The following is a 21,875-nucleotide window of genomic DNA, read 5'->3' as shown; positions in this document are numbered from 1 at the left end:
ACATGAAAGTGCAAGTCGACAAGTGTAAATTTTTAAAACATAGCGTTGATTTCCTAGGAGTAGTAATATCGAGCGAAGGCTTTAAAACCAACCCAGAAAAGGTACAATTTGAAGCAACTGAGATCCTTCTTGGGCTTAGCTAGTTATTATAGGCGGTTTATTAAGGATTTCGCGAAGCTAGCAAGACCCCTCACAAATCTACTGCGTGGCGAACACGGGAGAACGAAAAAGAATGTCTCCAACAAAATCGAAATTCGTTTTGGCAAGGAAGAATTGGACTCCTTTGGAAAGGTAAAGAATGCACTAGTTTCACAGGATGTATTACTAGCATACCCCGATATCAGTAAAGAATTTCATCTGACCACGGATGCCTCAAATATAGCGATAGGTGCCTCACTAGAACAAAATGGCAGACCGATCACATTCATATCCAGAGCATTGTCTAAGACAGAGGAAAATTACGCTACGAATGAAAGAGAAATGCTAGCCATAGTATGGGCCTTAGAAAAATTGAGAATGTACCTTTATAAGAAATCAAAAGTGACCATTTATACAGACCATCAAACGCTTACCTATGCGCTTAGTCCTAAAAAAAACAACAACACGAAGCTAAAAAAATGGAAGAGTTACCTAGAAGAATACAACTACGAGTTGAAGTATAAACCGGGTAGCTCAAATGTAGTAGCAGACGCACTTTCGAGAAATCCTACCAGCATAAATGCCAGTAGTACGTCAGCAGCTACTATGCATAGTGATGAAAGCTCAGGGCACGAACTAGTACCGACTATGGACATTCCTATCAATGTGTTTAAAAATCAGTTAATACTTCTCACAGGCGAAAACGAAAAACGACATTAGAGTTACCATTTCCCACCTATCACAGACACACGGTAGTTCGAAGAAACTATTCGGAAAGTGATCTCGTAGAAATCCTAAAAGCAAAATTAGATCCTAGGATAGTGAATGGTATTTTCACTTCAGAAAGTATCATGGGAAAAATTCAGCTGATATTACCAGAACATTTTAGGAATTATAAAGCTAGGTTCACGCAGATCCAAACTACGGATGTCCACGAGAATAGTGAGCAGCAGGAAATTATAACCAAAGAACATACTAGAGCCCATAGAAACGCAATAGAAAACAAAAAACAGATTTTATCTAAAGTTTTTTTTCCAGGAATGAGGAAAAAAATAGAAGCAATAGTAAAAGCATGCCAAACTTGCAAACTTTCTAAATACCAAAGACACCCCCCAAATCAAGAGATTCAATCAACACCCATACCATGTTATCCAGGAGAAATAATCCACATAGACCTTTACTCGACTCAAAACAAAATCATCTTAACGGCAATAGACAAATTTTCAAAATACGCACAAATAAAGTTAGTGAATTCAAAAGCAGCGGAACATTTAAAGGTACTTCGTCTAGCAATGGTCAGGTAGAAAGATTCCATTCCACATTCACGGAATTAATGAGATGCCTAAAGATTGAGCATCCGGAATTAGAATTTGAAGACCTAATATTCAGAGCAGTAGATGTATACAATAGGACTATTCACAGTACAACTAACAAAAAACCGATAGAAACTTTTTTTGCTTTAGAATTGACACACTCTCCAGAAAAGCTAGCGTTGGAAAGAGAAAAAACCTCAAAGAGAATTTCAGACAAACAACTTGCAGATTTACAATACCATAACTAAAACAAATAACCCATAAAAATTTATGACCCAGGAGAAATAATTTACGTCAAAATCAATAAGAGATTGGGTTCTAAATTAACATCAAGATATAAAAAAGAAAAAGTAGCTGATGATTTGAATACAAAAGTTAAAACATTGTCAGGCAGGATAGTACATAAGAACCAGTTGAAATACTGACCAATATCCATCTTCGACAGGTTAATATTGATACCCGTCTGTTGGGGACATACGACTATCTTGGATTACTTAAAATCGAGAGTAGTAATGCTGGAAACTGAGATGGCAGCGAGGCAGAATGGAACGTTCAAAATTATACACGTTGTAGAAGTAGAAAAGTATCAACAGGCATTGTCGGTGTTAAAAGAGGTCGTACGAAATTCAACGACAACAAACCCGTATTACCCTTTCCTTATTTACGAAATAACCCGAATTGAAAATGAGATCAAAAGATTAAAGCCTATAAAGGTCAGAGTTAAACGCTCTCTCGACATACTTGGAACAGCGTGGAAGTGGCTCGCGGGTACCCCAGATCACCAGGATCACAAAATTGTAATCGACAAAATCAATGAACAGCTCAAAAATAATAACAAACAAGTAGTAATCAATACTCTTAAGAGTAGAAAACCAGAGAGCCGGGGCTAACTTCGACCGCGTCAAAGTTTGTATACCCTTGCAACTTTTTTGGTAAGTTTTTCCTTACCTATAGCCACATCAAAGTGGAAAAACGTTTAATCTAAAAGGGCTAATGTGTCCGAAAGAACGGCCTACAATCTTACCATAGGAAATAACGAAGATATTAATCAAAGTCAATGTTTTCCGCCGATCGTTCCTATGGGAGCTATATGATATAGCTACCCGATCTTTATCAAATTCGGCACAGTCATTAACAGTTATATTAAACTAACAAATGTTTAATTTAAAAGCAATCGCGTCAAAAGTAACGAAGTTATTAACAAAAGTCACTGTTTTCGAAAGATCGTTCCTATGGGAGCTATATGATATAGTAACCCGATCTTGATCAAATTTGGCATAGTCGTTTATATATGTAATTTACTTAACTATATTAAATTTCATGATAATAGATCAGAAAATAGCGAAGTTATTAAGAAAAGTCACTGTTTGTGACTTTGCCATTTGTATGGGAGCTATATGATATAGTGATCCGATCTGGCTGCATCCGATATATACATCGCCTGCAATATATACAAGCCTACATGCAAAATTTCAAAATTTCAGCTCTGTAGCTCTTTCGGTCTAGGAGGAGTTTGCGTTGATCCAGACGGACGGACGGACGGACGGACGGACGGACATGGCGATTTGAACTCTTCTCGTCGTGCTGATCAAGAATATATATACTTTATATGGTCGGAGATGCTTCCTTCTATGCGTTGCACACTTTTGACCAAAATTAATATACCCTTTTTGCAAGGGTATAATAAGATAAATGATTTAATTAAGATAACTAACACCTTAGTACATAAAAGCAAACCAGAAACAGACGAAAAAGTAAAAGAAATAGAAGTAACAAAATTCAAACTGAGTCTCTTAAGAGAAGAAATCACAAATATCATTTATGCAATAGATTGGGCTAAAGCCAACACAATAAATTCCTTGATCTTATCACCAGCAGAAATAAATATTATCGAAACATATGCTGAGGAAAGCCTAACGTTTGTAAATATCGAAGAGCTTATAGAATTTGCTGAAGTAAGTGTCGCTTCAGATGGCAGAGCTCTTCTTTATATTGTCAGCATACCTAGGGTGATTAAAGAACAATGTAAAAAAAATCATGGCATTACCCATAAAATATGGAAAAACAATCGAAAAATAGATTATAATCACATATTAAAATGTAAAAAACAATACTTTGGTTTAGCTAATAAGAATAAATGTAAAAATCAAAACAACAAAATATTATGTAAACTGGAAGATTTGATTGACTTAAAAAATAGTAAATGCATAGGAGCGTATTTTCACAGGAAAAACCAACTTGCCAAACAACTAACAATCAGCATGTGAAATCACACTCGGAGGTAGCTCCTGGCACGATCTTGCTAAACCAATTCAAGGGTATCATCAACGTCGATGGAGAAAACCTTACTTTGGACGGAACTTTTATAATACAATCGCAGAATGCCACGATCAACATTGATGATTCGTGGTACATCATGAAGACAAAGCGTGAAGTAGAAGTCCAACCTCCATTACTTCAACTATTATCGGACAAACAGCACCAAGGCGAAACCCTATCTCTGGAGATGATCAAAGAACTGCACTTGAATAACACGAACAGCCTGGAAAAAATCCAGACTGACAATGTCATAATTTCATCATCCTATTGGATCGTCATACCAATTTTAGCGATCGCAACAATCATATACTTGGTGATCAAGAAGAAATACAACCACAGGCTAGAAGAAAGCAGTCCACCAATAGTAATGCCGGTTACACCCGTACAATATATGGTAGCGACCGAGGACGTCCGCACTTAAGAGGGGATATGCTTCACCATCACAATCACACTCACACTACACCCATAGAGAACATTCAAGAGTTATCATAATGAGCATCGACGTAATGAGCATCGGCATGATCATAGAAGGCACCGCCAAGAATGTCACCTGATAACCCTGCAACACATCGTCTTCACACAATCGCCAGACTAAACATTCCTAGGGTAATGGTGTCAAATTCGGTACATCAGACGGCCAGCCGCCCAATCCCATAAATCAATTCGGCAATAAGCATCATGTTCGGTGCACCAGCCATCACGTCGCCCAAATCAATTTCATGATAAACAGATTCCACGCTCGCGTTGGACCATTGGACTCAACAAGCGTCGCTGTCACCGTCGACGTCCAAAATCAGAGGCTTCATTCAAACATAATCGATCTACACAATTCAGTCTTTAATCGTAGTACAAACTTGTCACTTCGTTAGAACTCCGCGATCTTAGCTCAGTCTAGTAGTCACAAAGTCTTCCAGTAAAAAAGATAGATTTCAAATGTGTACTCAATATTAAATAAATTCAAATAAAACTTTGTTTTTTTTTATGCGACTAACTAAGATTGTGTTTAATTTATATAATATATACTAGAAAACCCGGCAAACGTTGTTTTGCCATATAAATAATTTTCTACTTATTTCTAGTGTAGATAAAAAAAGCTAGGCAAAACACTATTTATACCATACACCCATAGGGTGAAATGGTATATTAAAGTCGCCAAAATGTATGTAACAGGCAGAAGGAAGCATCTCCGACCCCACAAAGTATATATATTCTTGATCAGGATCAAAAACCGAGTCGATCTAGCCATGTCCGTCTGTCTGTCCGTCCGTCCGTCCGTCCGTCCGTCCGTATGAACACCTAGATCTCGGAGACTATAAGAGCTAGAGCCACCAAATTTGGTATGCAGTCTCGTGTAGTATGTTCGCTTATCGAGTTTGTTTCAAATTTTTGCCACGCCCCCTTCCGCCCCCGGAATTTACATAACTCTGATTTCTTAAAAACTATGAAAGCTACCGACATTAAATTTGGTATGTAAGCTAGCTTAATAGACGCGCAGATATTGACTATTTAAAAATTTTGCCACGCCCATTTCCGCCCCCGAAAATTAAACAAAACTGATTTTCTCGAAAACTAACAAAGCTAAAGACACCAAATTTAGTATGTAGTAAGCCAATATACTATGCGCGCAGAATACAAATGTTTTAATATGTTGCCACGCCCACTTCCGCCTCCATAATTTAGAAAAAACCGATTGGCTCTTGCAATTTTTTGACCATCGCGATCAAATTTGGCAGACTAATAAATCTTATCTATTCCTATCAAACTACCAAATTTGATTGAAATCGGACTAGAAACATGCAAAATATACGTATGAATGTATTTTGCTACGCGATCCATAAGGGCAGAATTGGCCGTTGGCTAGTGGCGGCGCTAGAGCGCTTGTGTGTTTGTAGAGTGAGCGAGATAGCATATGGTATGAGGGCATGTTAAAGCAATATAATAGACATACATTTGGATTTCGAAATTTTAAATATTTGTTTCACCTGGTGTATGGTATACCCAAGTCGGCGAGACGACTTACTTACTTCATTTTTTTAAATTGTTATAATTTATCCTTAAAACAATATCAATCTCTTAATGCTATAGCGTGAACAATATTTTTTGTTAGTCCATCTTTAGCTAACACTGGATAGTTTACCCACTCGAGAGCAATGTTTCAATATCGGGCTTATACTGGAATGCTAGATTCGTGTTTCTTCTGGCTCTTCTTGATGCAATTGCACCATTCTGACACGTGCATCAGTATTTTGTTGCTGGATTTGTACTTCTGTTCTTTCTTAACTAAAAGAGGAATGAATGAATTTCCTACAACGTGGTTGACATGTAACTGCCCCCGCCTACTGCGGTCGATACACGGAAAGCCGTTATAAAACCCATTTTATTCGCGATCGCGACTTTAATTTGAGATTTAAACTATCCTATCTCTCAAGTTAGATCGAACTGCACATGGTGTGCGAATTTTATTATAATCGGTTAAGTGGTTTAGGATTCCATTGAGGAAAAACATTGTGACACGAGATTTCTATGCTGTCCATGGGTCCTAAATGATCCAAATGTAAAGTATGTAGCGGTGTGTCTCCTTTGGTTATGCAATGCAAATATCCTTCTTTTTAACCCAGCTGTTTATTATGAACTATACATTTTATGCAGTTTGCAATCAATTGGTACAACCAGTAACGCATTACCTTCAACTTCTTTGAATAGCAAACCACCTTTCACGTTGAAGCTTTTATATGGCTGCTGCTTTAGTACCTCTATAATTGCAATAATATGATCATCTGTCTGCTGTGCCTTCTTTAAACGCGCTGTTATTTGATCTTTTACTCTTAAGCACGACTGCGGGTAACGGCTTAAACAGTCCACGTGCTGCATCTTAACTGCTGATCGGTGCTCCACGTTCAAATTGAAATCTTGTAGATACAATATCCATTGCGCAACTTCCCTTGGGATGTCCAGCTTTGACTTAGTTTGCTTAAATGCAATGCAGTCTGCCACCGATTTCACCGGGATCCCTAGCAAATAATGTCGAAATTTTTTTAACGCCATATATGCTGCCTTGACTTCAAGAATGTAGCTATGCCACTTCGAATCTGCTTCAGATGCTTTCTTACTCCAAAAATAGATCGGATGCAAATTGTTGTCAAATAGCTGAAGTAGTACCGCTCCAAATCCGTCTTTTGAAGCAACCGTGTGCAACTCGGTTCCCATAATAAACTTGACATCTTTTTTCAGCAACTTGGTAAGGGGTCGTGCTATCTGCGCATACTGAGGAATAAACTTTCTAAGGATTCCGGTTAAAACAAGAAATGCCTGAATCGATTTGACGTTTGTCGGAATTCCGAAACAACTGATCGCCATCGTCTTATCTCTTTCGGGTCAAATCTTTCCATATTCAATTTCGTGACCTAGAACGCTTATGCGTTTGTGCAAAAAACTACATTTTCCCCATTTTATTTTCAAATCATACTTTGCTGCAGTTTCTAATACCAATTTGGTTTTGTTTAGACACTCATTTGCTGACTTAGCATATACTATAATGTTATCCATATATAATTGCATTATATTCTTGTTAATCAGATCCTGAAATATGTGGTTAACGAAACGAATGAATGAAGCAGGAGAATTACGAAATCCAAATGGCGCTCTATTAATCTCGTATAATCCTTCTCTAGTAACAAACGCTGTATATTATTTGCTAGATTCCACTATGGGCACATGGAAGAATCCATTTTCCAAATCCATAATCGTATGAAAGCTTGCTGCCTGCAATTTCTCAAGCACTTCATCCATTAAAGGAAGTGGAAAGCAGTCTTCCAAGACCATGCTATTTAGCTTCCTGTGCTCTACACAAACCCGCAAAGTATTGTGTTTCTTCTTTCTTCTACAACTCTGCTAGCAACATTCGAAGTGGATTTGCGCACTATTCCGTTTTCTTCCCACTCATCAACTTGATTTTTAACCGCTTCCACTTCTGGTGCCGACAAACGACTGGGTGACTGCCTAAATGGGATTATTGCGCCATCTGGTACAATTTTTATCTCAATAGAGCAATTTACCTTCTCTGCATCATTCAGCTGATAGCTATCCTGTATCAACGCTTCGACTTGCTTTTGATATTTTGACATTGTACCAATTGTCAGCATATTCTTCTTGCGATTTGGTGTCTTCAACCAGGCTCATAAACGTATATCCACGCTCATCGATCGATACTCTAAACTTCTCCACAAAGTCGTATCCCAAAATAACATCACAGTCCATAGTGTTGCTCTCCACTACCAAGAATTTTTGCTGCATCTTTAGGTTATCTACGATGACTTCTGCCTCGAAAAAGCTTTTTGCTTTTGTTTGGCTTTTACCTAGGCCGCAGAGCATTAAGCAACTTTCTTTTAAATCAATCTTATCCAAGTATTTTAGAAAAGAGTTCTTCACTATAGTGACATCTGAGCCCGTATCGATCAAACCGTCAACATTAACGCCATTCAACGAGACCGACTTGACGCGTTTTTGTATATTTATTTTACGAACAGCTGATAACTTTCTGGGGCAATTAGTTGAAATATGTCCACTTTCATTACAACTAAAACATTTTCTATCCGCACTATTACAGTCTTTACGCTTGTGCTCACTGGAACCGCAATTAAAACAATATTCTTTCTTTTTAATGTTTTCCATTTTTGCAATAGACGTGATTTTACGATTGTTTTTCTCAATATAATCAAATTTTTTTACATGCTCGAATACACCATATTACTCTTTTAATTCTTTTAGCGATTTACAATTGTACGTTGAGAACTTGAACACGCTTTTAATATTAAGCCCATCAACTATGTACCGTATAACCGCCGCGTCTTCGATTTTTCCAGCACTAGCAATTTTTCTCATATTTAGCATATATTCGTGAAACGATTCACCACTGTGCATTTTACGATCGCGTAACTGTTGATGTAGGTCAAAGCTACTCAAATTTGACTTGAACTCACAACACAACATTTGTCTCAAACTGAAAATCACTCACTGTTTCTGACTCGAGATATAACTGTGCCGCACCACTCATTTTATTTCTCGCTTGCACATACATCTGCTTGTCTGTGAGCTCGTAAGCTTCGGCATTCTGATCAAAGTTCTCAAACCATTTCTCCACCCGTACATTGTAACCGTCGAACACACATACAACTTTTTCGAAATGCTCTCGTTCAAGGTCTTCTTTTCAACGATCTTTTCGTTCTTCTTTTCGTTTTTTGACTTCGCTGGTGTGCGCTATGGTGGCGAAATTTCGGTTTTTCGCGACTTCGTGGAGCCGACTGTCCGACTGTTCGGGAACGATTTCTTAGAAAAGCTACCGGGCACTACTGGATTTTCACAACTGTACCACTTTTATTTGGATGTTTTGTACCAACTTTTACAAAATCAACCGCAACTTTACAACTTTATTGTTTTTAAGTTCCAGCACGACCACATTTACATTTTTCTAAGAACTTTCTCCACATTACACATGCACTAACACAGACAAAACCGGCGAGCCCCCAAATGTGAGGTTAACATTATATTTGTAATAGTTTATTGTACATAATATTGACTGAAATGTTTAAATTGAGGTGTAGTACATATGTATATTTCTTTTAGAATAATAATTGATTTCACAACTGCCGAACGCTCTCGTAACCCGTTTATATCTTGCCCGTTCTCGACGACGACTGCCCTTCGACTCTCGACTCTCTCTCTTAGATGCCTCTCATTCTCAGCTGCTACACGCCTCATCAAAATAGGGGTAATCTGAGATCAGTGTGTATATATGTGTATATGTAAAAAAAAAAAAATTGTTGTTTTTTTTTATATATATATATATGGAAATATGGAATGGAAATATGCAGAGGTGTCAATGGATTGGACGAATATAATTTTCTATATACAAAATTAATAATTATACCATACATCCATAGGGTGAAATGGTATATTAAAGTCGCAAAAAAAGTATGTAACAGGCAGAAGGAAGCATCTCCGACCCCACAAAGTATATTTATTCTTGATCAGGATCAACAACCGAGTCGATCTAGCCATGTCCGTCTGTCGGTCCGTCTGTATGAACACGCAGATCTCGGAGACTATAAGAGCTAGAGCCATCAAATTTGGTATGCAGACTTGTGTGGTATGTACAGTTATCAAGTTTGTTTCAAATTTTTGCCACGCCCCCTTTTTCTTAAAAAGTATAACAGATAGAAACATCAAATTTGGTTTATATACTCGTTTAGTGAGCGCGCAGAAAATAGTTGTTCCAAATTTTTGCCACGCCCCCTTCCACCCCCGCAATTCACATAAAACTGATTTTCTTAAAAACTATGTAAGCTACCGACATTAAATTTGGTATGTAATTTAGAAAAAACCGATTGGCTCTTTCAATTTTTTTAAAATCCAATTATGGATATTAACGACTATGGAATCAGCGTTGAAGAAGGCGCAGTCACAAGATGAGAAAATAAGAGCCATTATAGAAGTTCTGAAAGACAATTCGAAAACTTATGATTATTTTCTCAAAGCCGATATCCTGTACAAATTGGTCAATGACGTTGAGTTAATTGTTGTCCCCAACGCATTGCAGAAGCAGATTATTGGTCAACCCCATAACAAAGGACATTTCGGGGCACAAAAGTCGAAAGACTTGATTTGCAGAGAATACTTTATACCGCATCTCGAGGAAAAATTCCAAAAATATTTCGAATGCTGTATTCCTTGTATTATCAGTAGCCGTAAAGTTGCCGCTTCAGAAAGATGATATTCCACTTCACCATATTGATTATCTAGGTCCTCTCGAGTCATACATAGACGATAAGCATATTCTGGCGGTCATAGATGCATTTACGAAGTTCTGCTGGTTATACCCAACCAAATCGACGACTAGATATTCTGAAGTACTGCGACAGCGAAGGTATCAAACGTGAAGCACTTCCGAGAGGAAACGGCCAAGTCGAAGTTGAGCGTTGTTAGCAAAGTTCCAAAGGCTATCAATTCTATCAATTTAACATAGAGTAATCTCTATTTAGAGGTATTTTCATATAAACCCCCCTAGACTATAATTATATCGTAAATAAAACCCCACATATATATGACAAGTATATAAGGCGCCATATTTATTCGCCTTTTCCATATATTTTTCGCAACTTCCAAAAGTTAGCACATATGTTTGTATTTAAAAAAATCTACGAAATTCAAAGTGATAACCTGCATATATGCAAGCAGAGTGTGTGAATGTGACAGAATATAATTTATCCAGTGCTAAATCCAAAGAAAAAGAAGTTTTTTGTGGTAATACAGTCTAATCCTGGCAAAGCTGTGTGTGCTAAGTGAAAAGTGGTTCCAACAAAGAGAAAAGTTTTCAATACAAGTTAATAAAGATTTAAAAAAAAAAGAAAAATGAACCACCCTTTCACATATAAAGGCCACACTTAGACATTTCTTGTGTCCCGCGACACCCTATAAAGTTGGGGCATATCAGCCAGACTCATCAAAACAATATAAAAATAATTAATGAAGTAAGTAAGTCGTCTCGCCGACTTGGGTATACTATACACCAGGTGAAACAAATATTTAAAATTTCGAAAACCAAATGTATGTATATCACATTGTTTACCATGCCTCATACCATATGCTATCTCGCTCACTCTACAAACACACGAGCACTCTAGCGCGGCCACTAGCCAACGGCCAATTCTGCCCTTATGGATCGCGTAGCAAAATACGTTCATACATATATTTTGTATGTTTCTAGTCCGATTTCAATCAAATTTGGTAGTTTTTGATAGAAATAGATAAGATTAATTAGTCTGCCAAATTTGATCGCGATGGTCAAAAAATTGCAAGAGCCAATCGGTTTTTTCTAAATTATGGAGGCGGAAGTGGTCCTGGCAACGTATTAAAATACATATATTCTGCGCGCATACTAAGCCAGTATACATACTAAATTTGGTGAGTTTAGCTTTGTTAGTTTTCGAGAAAATAAGTTTTGTTTAATTTTCGGGGGCGGAAATAGGCGTGGGATTTTTTAAATAGGCAATATCTGCGCGTGTATTAAGGTAGCTTACATACCAAATTTAATGTCGGTAGCTTTCATAGTTTTTAAAAACATCAGTTTTTTGTGAATTGCGGGGGTGGAAGGAGGCGTGGCAAAAAGTTGGAACAATTTTTTTCTGCGAGTATATAAACCAAGACGGACGGACAGACGGACATGGCTAGATCGACTTGGTTGTTGATCCTGATCAAGAATATATATACTTTGTGGGGTCGGAGATGCTTCCTTCTGCCTGTTACATACATTTTGGCGACTTTAATATACCATTTCACCCTATGGGTGTATGGTATAAAAACGATCCATGATTCACACTTTTTCTTGTCTGAAATTATTCACGCAAACCAAAAGTAAAACAAATGTAAGACGCCCACTATCGATGGCACTATCGAGCGTTTGAGTTTGTTACGCCCATAAACTGTGCCAAATTTCATCAAGATCGGGTGACTATATCCTATAGCTCCCATAGGAACAATCGGTGGAAAACAGTGACTTTTGTCAATTACTTCGTTACTTTTTGCTTTCAAATTAAACATTTGTTAGTTTAATATATCTGTTAATGACTGTGACGAATTTTATAAAAAATAGGAACGATCGGTGGAAAACAGTGACATTGATTAATAACTTCGTTATTTCCTATGCTATGATTGCTATGCTATTCTTTCGCAAACATTAGACTTTTGCACACTATAGTTACATGGGACAGAAGCATACGAAGCAGCCAGTAAGAGTAGACACTTCACCGTTTGATTCGTGACGTGTGTGTGCGAGCTATGGGCATTCTCTTGCTATTTCCCTCTCACTCTTAGTACACTTACACATAGCTCCGATTCAACCGTATTTTTTTTGTCGTTCCCTCATTCACACCGATTTGCAAGTACAGTCTCGCATTGGGTTTCGTGTTATTGTATTTTCTTATTGTGCCTAAACCAAAAAAAAAAGTTTCCAAAGTGCATGTGTGTAAAAAAAACGACGATGTTCGTGTGTATTGTAGAGGTGGAGAACTATCGATAGTAGGCACCATCAATGGTAGGCGATAGTAAATTTTAAACCATCGATGGTGGTCGATGGTGCCATCGATAGTATAATCCAACAACAAATTTATTTTCAACATATATAGGAAAATTGTTCTTTAATTTAGCCAATAGTTACGATTGAGAAAGAGCAGAATGTTTACATTTCTTTCTTTGAGTCGGGTTCGCCTCTCCGAAACATTTTGGCCCGCCTTGCTGAAGGCCCTTTCAGACTCTACGGACGTAGTGGACGTAGTTACTTTCCGAAAAGACATTTGATGCACGGAAAATCACTATGATTAACCTGAAAAAAAATTAGTATATTTAATTATATAGAACTTATATGTTTTAAGGCATACCTTTATGCATAGAAAATCTTATATCGTGTATCTTGGGTGGCAATTGCCCTCTCTAGATATTGCCTTTTCATTATAATAGCATCCACTTTTGAATTTGCAGCTTTGTTTGTCGGACGCTCACCCAAAAATCAAACAACGAGTTCTCGGAACTATCCGCAGAAGTATCCGCCGCTACGGGAAAATCAGTTATTGATTCTTTGACGGAGAAATTTGCCAACTCATTTTCTAAAAATGTTGATGAGTGTTCACCGTGTTCTCACAATCCGATAGGGGCTTCTTAATTGATTCCAAATATGCAAAGCTTTTCCTTGCATGGTTTCAATCAGAGGTAAAGCACTGTCAACACTGTCAATGTTCCGGGAAAATTTATATGCCATGCGTATAATGAGCGATATACTTACGTATTAATAAGTTAATAATTCTGTATCTTTAAAAACAAGTATTTTTTCTTGTTGATAATAATACTTTGGAAATAGCATTGTTTGTTTTTATAATTCGCTCAATCATAAATTAGACACTGTTCCATCTGGTGGGTGTTTCATGTAGCAAGTTATACTCTGAACCTTCTTGAGCTGCCCTAAATTTTCGTTAGCTTTCGTGCTTTGCTTGAAAATCCAGACAATTGATTTGCACTTCGTAAATAAATTTTGAAGCTCTACGTCATTAACTTTCAATGGATCTTGCACCACCAGATTAACAGTATGCGCAAAGCAAGGCAGATTGCGTATCTGTGAGATCTCACATGCTTTGACCATGGAGCTGGCATTGTCTGTGTTAAAATATGTATATAAGCACCGCAGTATGTCTATCTTCTTATTATTCTCGAATGATCCGATCTGTGAATTATAACGGACATTCTTTCATTTCTGCTTTACGTTCTTTTTCTCGCTGCCTGCGCTGCAGCGAATATTCGTATGCATAAGTTTACTCTCTAATAAACCTCTACTCGAATAGGTTCTGGGCCCAGGCAGCAGAAAGTAAAACTGTGCGGGTTAGTCGGAAAGACTTCAATCGAAAACTAGATGGTGAAAATTATAGTGTATGGTCAGTACAGATGAAAAGTCTGTTGATTCATTCTGATTTGTGGTCGGTGACATGTGGTCGGTTAAAAAAAGAGGCGTCTAATACGACTGAACAAAAGGAGTTGTTTGACAGTAAAGACGAGAAAGCCCTCGCAAGTATATTGTTGTGCGTAAGTCCGTCGCAGATCAACGGTTTAAAACATTGTAAAACCGCGAGCGAAGCATGGGCAAAGTTATATTATACTATTTATACTAAAATGTTGGCTAGAGACAGTATTCGAGAGCATTTGAATAATTTTTCTAATGTAGAAAAGTTAAATGAAATTCAGGAACAAGTGCCTGGTGAAATGCTCGCTATAATTTTGTTGCCAAGTTTAAATGATGATTTCGAAAATTTTGTAGTTGCCATAGAAACGCGAGACTCGTTGCCATTGCTAAGCGTTCTAAAAATTAAATTGCTTAAAGAGGGAGAGAGAGGCAAGATTGGCGAAGTAGCCGAGAAAGGTGAGAATAAAATGTATTCGTCGCGTCAAGAAAAAAAACAAAACAATGAGAGAACCAAAAAACATTGAATGTTGGTTGTGCGGTCGTCGCGGGCATTACGCGTCGAAGTGTGGTTAGAAAGAGAGAAAAGACAACGCGAGCGAAAAGAACAGTAAGAAGTCTTTTTCGGTATTCTCTACTTCTGGAACTAGAATCGGTTTGTCGAAAAATGCGTGGTGTGTAGACAGCGGGGCTACAGCTCATTTGTGTGCGGACAAATCAATGTTTACGAGTATGCGTGAGCACAAAGGGAAAATCAAGTTAGCAGGCGACAGTTATATAGAAGCCGAAGGTTGCGGTACAGTGGAACTAAAATGAAAAAATATAACGATCGAATTGCTAGATGTGCTATATGTAAAGGACTTACAATGTAATTTTATTTCAGTATGAAAGGCAACAGAAAATGGCTTAAGAGTAATTTTGTCAAAACAAAGTGTTTGTTAAAGACAGTAACAATCGTCATTTAATGATCGCAGAGAAACACAACGGTTTGTTTTTGTTTGAAAGTAAAACAAAAACAGTTTTTGCTGCAGAAGCAAATGTAAATCAGCTGGTCAAATGGCATGATCGGTTCGGACATTTAAATTTCGATAGTTTGAATAAAATGATTAAGCGGGAAATGGTCTATGGTCTCAATGCTAGAGTGTGTAGTACAAATGACATTGTATGTGAAACGTGTGCAAAAAGTAAAATTTGCGTTAAGAAGTTTCCGAAGTTTTCGGAAAGTCGCTCAAAGGAATTGTTGGGCTTGATTCATAAGACATTTGTGGACCTATGCGTACAGCGTCACAAGGTGGTGCGCGCTATTTTGCAACTTTCACAGACGATAAATCACGTTAGGTATCGGTATACATGTTAAAGAATAAAAGCGATATTTTCCAGAAATTCAAAGATTTCAAAGTGCTAGCAGAGAATCGGACGGGTAAGCGTATAAAAGCCATACGAAGCGACAACGGTCGTGAGTACCTGTGCGATGTATTTGAACAGTTCTTATCGAGTCATGGAATAAAAAGACAACTCACTGTTCCCCACACTTCACGACAACTGTGGCGGAGCGCGCCAATAGTACCTTGTTGGAGATGGCGCGAAGCATGATAGTGCATGCTGGAGTTGGCGAATCTTTGTGAGTCAAGTGAAAAACTTGATTCCGAGCAAAATGATGAAATCCAAGAAAATTCTGTGGAGCAGCAAATTCCAATTGTTGATGAGCAAAGTGGTGACGAAGAAAATGCTGACGAGGAGCAACCATATACCCGAAGAGGACCAGGGAGACCAAAGATTGTTCGCACTGGGCGTGCTGGTCGTCCACGAAGAGAGTACAATATGCTGAATGTACTAGATGCGAAAGACGTTATTGTTCCTACCTGTATAAATGAGGCATTTAAGTCAGAGCAGTCGGAAAACTGGAAATCAGCAATGCAGAAGGAGTATGACAACCTAGAAAATATTAAGACATGGAGTTTGGTCGATCTTCCTGCAAACATAAAGGTTATCGGTTGTAAATGGGTTTTTGCCACCAAACAAGATGAGAGTGGCAAAGTTCAGCATTTCAAGGCAAGATTAGTCGCAAAAGGGTGTGGTCAACAATATGGAATTAACTACAAGGAAACCTTTTCCCCGGTTGCACGTTATTCCTCAATCAGACTGGTGATTGCGTTGGCGGTGGAGCACGAGATGCACTTGCACCAGATGGATGTCTCTACAGCATACCTCAATAGTGAGCTACAAGATGACGTTTATATGCGACAACCTGAAGGTTTTGTCGATGCTTGTACGGCTTGAAACAGAGTTGGCGTGAGTGGAACCAAAAGCTGGATAGCATTCTTTTGAAGATTGGTTTCGTTCCGTGTGCAAGCGAACCGTGTATATACACGAGAAAAGTCAATGGGTATTTATCTATTATTGTTGTATATGTTGACGATTTTATACTTGCATGTACCAGAAAAGACGATGTGGCCCAGGCCCACATAAGGCAGCTCATATCAAACGAATTTGATGTGGTCGACGGCGGTGAACTCCATCATTTTTTGGGGATGAAAATCGAGCGAGAAAGCAAGACTGGCAATGTCTCCATAGGCCACAAACAGTACATTGAAGGCTTGTTGCATGAATATGGTATGCAGGACTGCAAGCCGAACGCGATTCCTCTAGAGGTTGGGTTCCAGACGAAGTGTGATAGCAATGATTGCGGTCAGGTGGACAAGACACGCTATCAATCACTCATTGGTTTGTTATTGTATTTGGCGGTACCTCAGATGTGAGACTTCATTATAGCAAAACTGGTGTTCCTATTCACTGTTTTGTTGATGCGGACTGGGCTGGCGATTGCAACGATCGGAAGTCGTTCACCGGTTGGTCATTCCTTATTGCTGGAGCGGCGGTGTCAAGGGAATCAAAGAAGCAAAATCTGGTTGCCCTCAGTAGCACGGAGGCCGAGTACGTAGCACTTTCTACAGCAGCCAAAGAAGCGATATACATCAGATAGCTGATCAACGAGATGGGATTCGGGCCGATGGGGAAGCTGCTAATTTATAGCGACAACCAGAGCGCACAATGTCTTGCAAAAGATGCTAAATTTCATTCACGTAGCAAGCATATTGAAATAAAATATCATTTTGTAAGGGAAATGTATAAAGAAAATGTAATAGATATCAAATACATTCCCACAGATAGAATGACCTCAGATATATTAACAAAGAACTTATGTAAGGTCAAACATGTAAAGTTTACAGAAATGTTGGGATTAAAATAATTTTTGTATAAGATAGACTTCGCGTTGAGAAGGAGTGTTAAAATATGTTTATGAGCACCGCAGTATGTCTATCTCTTTCTTATTATTCTCGAATGATCCGATCTGTGAATTGTAACGGACATTCTTTCATTTCTCCTTTACGTTCTTTTTCTCGCTGCCTGCGATGCAGCGAATATTCTTATGCATAAGTTTAGTCTCTAATAAACCTCTACTCGAATAGTCTGTCACAAAGCAAACAATTTTGTTGAGGATGTTCCAATCGACGAATACTTCTCTCAATGTGTCTGCAATGTTTTGCGAACAGTGGTTTGTTGTGCTTAATAGTTTTTTTTGGTCTCAAGAATGCTGTTTTTAATTTGTAATTATTTACGAAATGACAAGTCACGGTCAAAAAACTATCATTGGTACAAGGTCCACAAGTTGCATGTTATCGCTATATCGGACACGGTTTGAACAATCTCTGATAACTTGCCTGAAGTTTTCTTGAAGTAGTTCAACATAAGCACATCTCGCAAGTATGTCTTACTTGGCAATCTGTATCTGGGATCCAAAATATTACTGTAGTGTAAAAAGTACGACGCTCAGAATTCATGCTCGATCTGCTACTGCTTGTAATGTGGCTCCTCTCATCCCGAACAGCTGGTGTGCTCAAACGTGTCTTTTTTACCTCCTTGTCTGTGCTGGAACAGTCGCAGTCCGCCTTGTCCCGTCTGTCATCGCTTGACGCCGACGCTCAGCGTTTAGCTTAAATAGGTAACATATATTGTCAAATACTTATGTATAATACATTAAACATACCCATTTTTTAAAAACGATCCATGGTTCTCACTTTTTCTTGTCTGAAATTATTCACGCAAACCAAAAGTGAAACAAATGTAAGACGACCACTCGATAGTACCCAACCATCGTTAGTGCCGATAGTGCCATCGATTGTTCTCCACCTTTAGTGTATTGGCCCTCACATGTGTGATACTGGATCGGATGGTGTGAATGTGTATGAGCGTCGGTGACTCTCGTCTACGTGTGCGCTCACGAAAAGAATTGTGGCCTGCAAATGTGAGTGTGTGACACACATTCCGTCCAAGGCAGCAAATTTCGAATTCATTTGTGACGTACATATATACGAAGAGGCCATTCATATACATTGAACACATTCGTGAGGGTATAGGTTTCGACAGAGTCATCACCAGAGTCATCAACAGATTTTTTGACACGATTAATAGTATTGCCAACAGAGTAGTTCTGGGAGGATTATTAATGGAGTCAGCCACTGAGTTATCGACAGAGCTAACGACAGGGTCATCAACGGAGCTACCGACAGAGCCACACAAAAGTTACCAGCAGTGGATAGAGTGATTCTAGGTGCCTCTCTCAGGGAGTCAATATTGGGGATTCTACTGTACCGCACTTAGAGTTGAACAGGATCTGGATCGATCGCTCTCACGTAAATCTGTGTGAGAGAGAGAGTAGTGTAAAACACGAGAGACGATTTAAGTCAAAAAACTGAATGAACTGAATGGGTCAGTCAAGATAACATCGAAAAAAAGTGCTTAAATCCGGAAAGATAACAACTTGACAAAACAAGGATCTACAACAGAACGATCAAAAAGGACCTAGGGCAAGAACATTCACCGCTTAGGTGAACTAAGATTCAAGTATATTTCAGCACCCAAGGAGATTAATGCAAAGGACATCAGGAAATTCGGCAGCAAGGACAATTACTTTCCCAGTTATATTCAAAACGTTAATCGGAGTAAACTCTTGTTTTCCTTGGGCGACATCGCGGGAGATTTAATCGCTTCTCCAATAACCATATTCTACATTCACGGATTATCTCAATTCCAATTCTGACCCTCATCCTGCAGAATCTATTCCAAATCCAAGAATAATAATAAATATACATATTGGTTAACTTTCACATTATAGTCTACCGGTTTACCTTAGCCATCTTTGAAGTCCTTTAGCGGATTAAGAATATCACTCACATTATGGCCAGGAGTACTTTGAAAAACCATCTTCGCAAGACAGAGTTGCAAGTCCTTTGCGATGAATTTCGATTAGACACTGGTGGAACAGTGGATGACCTGAGGAATCGTTTCCGTGAGTTCGCCTCAAGGGAGGATCATCATCCCGAGGTATTGAGCCGACTCGCTGAAATCGCAGCCCAATTTATCACCGGGGACAAGAAGTTAGATGTAAAATCCCGGTCCAGAGCACCCTCGCTCACTCCTGATGGAATTGTCTTCCAATTATCGGTGCCACAAGATATTAAGTATCGTTCCGAATCACGTTCTGGTTCTCGTGCCGGGTCGCCGACACCCTTCGGTATCCATGACTCAAAGATTAACATCGAACCCGAACCGTTTGAGTTTGGAGACACTGCCTCCGATGATAGCCATCTTATTGACCGGACGGGCCTAAAGTTGGTGGCAAACCAGCGGGCATCCGGAGATGACATGGGTCGACTTGAAGTCCGAATTTTTAGAGTTTTTTCTACCCCCACGCTATTTGGAGAAACTAGAGGATAGCATACGCGCTCGAAAGCAACTACATCAGGAACCATACAAAGAGTATCTAGTGGACCTTCGATTAATGATGAAGAGAGCCCATTACTCGACGTTCCAGGAACTCGACAGGATCTACGAAAATCTATTACTAGAGTACAAGCTGTATACACGACGGAATAATTTGCAAACGTTACCCGACTTAACCAAGTTGGTGGTAAATCTGAGACTATCCGATCGGAGCAAGGTAGCGATGACCCCGCGAATTCTTGGAAAAGGTGCAACGTTGTTCAAAATAAACTTTTGGATCATATAGCTTCCAGCCTAAACGGGACTGCGATATGTCAACTCTCTGAATTACTCGTGGATACCAGCACAGCTTGCCGCAAATGTGCGGAAGCTGGTCACTTCGCCCGAGAATGCACGAAGCCCCGAGTGTTGTTCTGTTGGCAATGCGGACGAAGGTGGGTACGTACCATCGAATGTTGCCGTCGTTCGGGAAACGGGCAAAACCTCCGTCTCAATCTGGGCCAGACGGAGGGACGAGACCAGGAGACTTGGACTTGGATTCAGGAGCGAACAAGAGTTTCATAAACGAGGAAGTGGCTCTTCAGCACTTCGCTCCGTTCCTTCTGCGAGATATTCATACTAATATTAACCTTGCCGATAATACTCGGGCAGCAAAAAAAAGTTCTCTTAGGGCACCCATCAGTCTCGGGGCACAGACCGTACATATGACCTTGTTAGCGATGCCATCGATGATGGATCCTCTTATTCTGGGAGTGGATTTCCCTCGGAACATAGGAACTTCTATACGTTGTGGAGGTTATCTGTTACAGTTGCCTCTTTCGATAAGACCCACAGCCCAGTCAATTCTACAATTCAGCCGTCACTAGTAGCGGATGACCCCACGCAGCCTGATGCTCATATAAATCAACTGGATCCTGCAAAAACGTCCGCTATGCCCAAGGATACCTCTGACTCTCAGCATAGCAACCAACCAGTATGTCAAGCAGGCTCAGTTTTGCCGCCTCCAACACCTGACGCTGTCCGTAAAAACCCATTCCGCCGACCCGGGAGCAAAAAGGAACCGGTAACCGAGGTGGACGCCCGATTAGCCTCAGTAGAAGCTGAGATCCGTGACGAGGACTTAAAGCCAGAACTATCATCCAGTATGGAACAGAAGACTCTAGAGCCGGAATTTCAAGCGGTTCTTGACGCGGAAATCATTAAGTTCGACGGACTCAACGGCGTTACCCAAATAGCAGAACATGTCATTGTATTGAAGCACGATCGACCCATGAAGCAGAGGTATTATCCCCGTTATCCGGCCCAACAACAATTAGCAATGAAACCGTAGACGCCCTGCTGAAGGAGGACCGTATTGAACCATCCAAAAGCCCTCACAGCGCACCAATCGTGTTGGTAGGTAAGAAAACTGGTGATACTCGCATGTGTATAGACTTTCGACAGCTGAACGCTCAGTCAGTGCGTGACGCATACCCCTTGCCTCATATACACCATATCCTAGAGAAATTGAGGAACGCGAAGTACATTTCTACTCTAGATTTAAAGAGCGGATATTGGCAAATACCCTTAGAGGTCAAAAGTAGAGAGTGTACAGCCTTCACAGTGCCCGGACGCGGGTTATTCCATTGGAAAGTCATGCCCTTCGGCTTACATTCCGCTTCCGCCACGTTCCAGAGGGCTTTGGATAGTGTGATTGGACCCGAGATGGAACCACATGCCTTCGCGTACCTAGACGATATTATCATAATGGGAAAGACGCTCGAGGAACACCTCTCACACCTGCTTGAAGTCTTTCGACGTCTACGAGAAGCCAATTTAAGGAT

This window comes from Drosophila willistoni, unplaced genomic scaffold, assembly GCF_018902025.1.
Source record: "Drosophila willistoni isolate 14030-0811.24 unplaced genomic scaffold, UCI_dwil_1.1 Seg793, whole genome shotgun sequence".
NCBI lineage: Eukaryota > Metazoa > Arthropoda > Insecta > Diptera > Drosophilidae > Drosophila > Drosophila willistoni.
This window is presented reverse-complemented; position numbering follows the sequence as displayed.